Below are 3,944 nucleotides of genomic sequence, written 5' to 3'. Positions count from 1 at the left end.
AGTATATAATTTTTTTGTTTCGTAACATGTTCTGTTAAAAATTGATTTTATGGCAAAAAGTATCAGTACATTGGTAACCTGTACTTTTCAGAGTAACTTGATTTTTACTGTGTAGATGATAGGTTTTTCTTATCCTCCTTATGGCTAATTCTTTACATAAAAATAAGTGGAAACACTTTTCGAAGCAATAGCTACGGACAAATAACACAAAAAATATTGCAACTTTTGTTTACCTTTGGTAAGAAAATCAGAAGAATAAAATTGCTGAAAAAAAGATTTGGTAAAAAAATAAAAATTAATGTGGAGAATATCTTTAATTTTCATTTAAAAAATTTATGAGCAGAGGCATGTTTTAATTTGCTTTTATGAAGGTTTTATTATTTTAACTAAAGTTAAAAAATAAATTCAAATAACTGCATGATATATAAATAATCATTGTGAACAACTTGGTTTACTTACTAGAAAAACATTAAGATGCTTGCTAAGATCTCTTTTCTTTGGTTTCTAAGCTTATTGATCTTGTGATTTACAACGCAATAAAATCTCAAACCATGATAAAAAAAACTCTTATCTAGAAAAAAATTCCTGAACCTCGAAATTCTTCTTTATGCATATATTTCGAACTTTTATCTTGCCATTTTTTACATATAATTATCCATTACTTAATACGAATCACTAAATTAAGAAAAAAAAAGAATTCATTAAATTAAGACTCATGACTAAGTTGGAAATTTACTGGATGGTTTGCCTTCCTTACTTTCCATAAACTGGACATAGAAGATGAATCATGTTTAGATTATTACAGTTCTTTGGCATTCGACATCGTAAAAATACGATTACGCATAAGCTAAGAATCAGCTTTATCTGTTTTGTCACTGTTTTACGACAACAGGTACGAATGAGCGCATTGAATGAAACAAAAGATATATAATAAGCAAAATAAATAAAATGATTTTATCAATTTTTTTTTCTGGTTCTTAAGTTTTTATAGATTTTTTTAAAGACTTTGGTCACACAGTTTATGAAGTTTCTGAGAATTTATTGACAAATAAAAATTTTTTCTTGGATTCCGGGAAAAATTTCCATGACTAATCTATTGAATCGTAAACAGAAACAAATAATATTTCACAAATTGTAGAAATTCAATTTTTATTTAAATTAGTTCAGTATTGCAATACTTGAATTATCTCAAATAAAAAAGTATGTACACCAGTTTTACAAGTATTATGTAAAATTTTCACTTTCGCAGTATTTTTATAAAACCAAACAATTCCCAGTGTCCAGAGTGTTTTTTCTTCATAAGTATGCCAATAAAATTTTATGGTATGGAATGAAGACATGTATANAAAATGTCACATGCCAAATCTACCTGAGGTGGCTCAACATATAGCGCTTTTAGAAACGGAAACTGAAATAATCAGAGAGAGAATTATCTGCTGCGGCAATCTCATACTATTAAGCTAGGCAGAAGTGAGTAGTCTTCGTCGATGGATCTCTATTTTAGTATTTTGTGGCGAGCGCTTTTTTTTCACGAATTTATATATTACGAATTTATTTGACGATTTTTGATTTATATCACGAATTTATTTGCTTTATTATTGTAATTAGTTATTCATTGAAAAATGAGTCTCAGTCGTGCTGTTACGCTTTAAGATTTTATACGATAGCACATTTCTAATAGGCTTAACGAATTACATGTCATTTATTTGAATTCAAATTTATTTTAGTGACTTAGTATTTACTAAAATGATGCAATTTTTTTTTGAAAAAAAGTTATTATATGGATTTGAATGATTGTTCTGAATTCTTAGAATTTTGTGCATTTGCAATGTACCTAAGTTAGTAGCGAGCGAAGCAAACGATATAAGATTGCGTAGCAATTTTCGGGGGTTGGCGAGCGTTAGCGAGCAGGGGGTGCAGCCCACTAATATTATAGAATACTTTAGCATTATATATTTAGCAATATATATAATATATATTATTTATACATTATTGGCTGAATGCCGGTTCTTCGTACGGGACGAGTAAAAATAATCAATTAATCAATACTCAACAACACTACGAAACCATACACAATACCCAAGGGTATATACCAACACTATTGAAGAGCGTAGTGGAAGAACCAGGTAAGTCCCATTTTTTAAGGGTATTGATAAATCAGTCAATATAATATAAAATGGTTGCATCATTATAGGTATGTTTATTATAAGGGAATTGTTTTTGCTTCACTTTAACATTAACATAACTAATATCCATTATTTTTCAGCAGGATTTCTTGATTTTTATTTTTAAATTAGGCAGTGGTGAATTAAACAAGGCGAATAATAATTAGTCCCGTCTTGTAATAAATCGGTATTAAAATATTTTCTTGACCACTTTTTTTCTTCTTACGCTGATTATAGCATCTCTGAAAAGGTCACTTACATGGTTCTTCCACTAAGCATTTCTATTAAAAAAAGTCAAAATAATTACATTTATTCATTTATTCTTAATCATCACGTTCCCGGTGTCTTTACGTTATCATATTAAGCGAAACACGTAACGTGTACTTTATCCCATCAGAATAGAGATTAACTATATTTAGCATCACTGGGTGTAATGATATTCCTCGTGGCCAACTTATGATAGCCAAGATTTACCCCAATCAAAAAAATTTCTTCGTTACACATCCCTTTTTAAGAAGCATTATGACACCTACTTTCCCTATAAATCCGGTTTAAAATTCCTTAGAATTGGTGCAGTTTTAATAATCTCCAAAGAAATACTTTATAACTGTATTAATATATTTGATACCTATTGTATAAACTTTAACTTTTGAGTTACGTGCGAAGTACATTTATCAGTGGCAGCACACTAAAGACCATGAAATTTTTAGCACAAGTAGAATTCTTATATGACCTTTATAAGGACTTAGGAGCATGACTACTTCTTTATATTACTTTAGATTTAGTGTTCAAAATATTTATAAGTGGTGACGGAAAAAAGTTCATTTAATTCAAATTCATTAAAATATCAATGCACTATCTTTGCTACCATTGAAAAAATATTTTCTTAAACTACGAAAAACCTGTTGTAAAATTCATATTAAAAATGCACCAATTACCTTAATAACGGAATTACATATTGCCAAAATTAATTAAGCGTCATCTACCTATTGCGATTTTCTATGATTTCCCTAAAAATTTTTTCAATAACTTTTTCTCCATTAAGGACTTTGTTTTAATTTCACTAATTACATATTACCAATATTAATTAAGCATTGGTGTTAATAATAATATGATGATTTTTTACGGTTTCCAAAAACGAATAAATATATTTTCGCCATTAACTTTGCTTCTTAGTAGATAGTTTATTTTTTCTTCAATTAATGCATAATAATCAAAATTAATTAAGCATCATTGTCGTCAATCATGGTACTGCACCTTGTTACAGTTCCTCTAAGCTGATAAGTAGCTTAGTTAGTTATTCTTTAATTGTAATATTAGTATATTACCTACATAATTAAGAATTATTGACCTCAACAATTGTTTTTTTTTACGTTCCTCCTAAGCCAGGGATGGGGAAACTACGGCCCGCGGGCCAACTGTGGCCCGCCGGAAGATTTCATCCGGCCCGCGGACAGAATTTTAACTAGCCGATCAGTGGCGAATATATCTACTTTGTTTAAAACTATTTTTGTTGATTTCTTTTTTAACAAAGTACTGATGACCTTTTCACTTTCTCTATTTTTGTTCTACAAAACATAAATTAATTAAAATAGTTAGCACAAACAGCTTTAACTGGTAAAATGTTGACAGCAAAAGTTCTTTATAGAATAGCTGTAGATTAGCTCCAACTAGTATTTGTCTTTCTCGAGGAGCAGACATATGGAATCTAATATAGGTGAATTGTACTTCACATGAGGCTGACTACGCGTTTTAAGTTCCAACGAACGGATTTTTCTG

The sequence above is a fragment of the Parasteatoda tepidariorum genome, chromosome 1 (assembly GCF_043381705.1).
Source record: "Parasteatoda tepidariorum isolate YZ-2023 chromosome 1, CAS_Ptep_4.0, whole genome shotgun sequence".
NCBI lineage: Eukaryota > Metazoa > Arthropoda > Arachnida > Araneae > Theridiidae > Parasteatoda > Parasteatoda tepidariorum.
The sequence above is the reverse complement of the archived record's forward strand: the minus strand, read 5'-3'. Positions refer to the sequence as shown.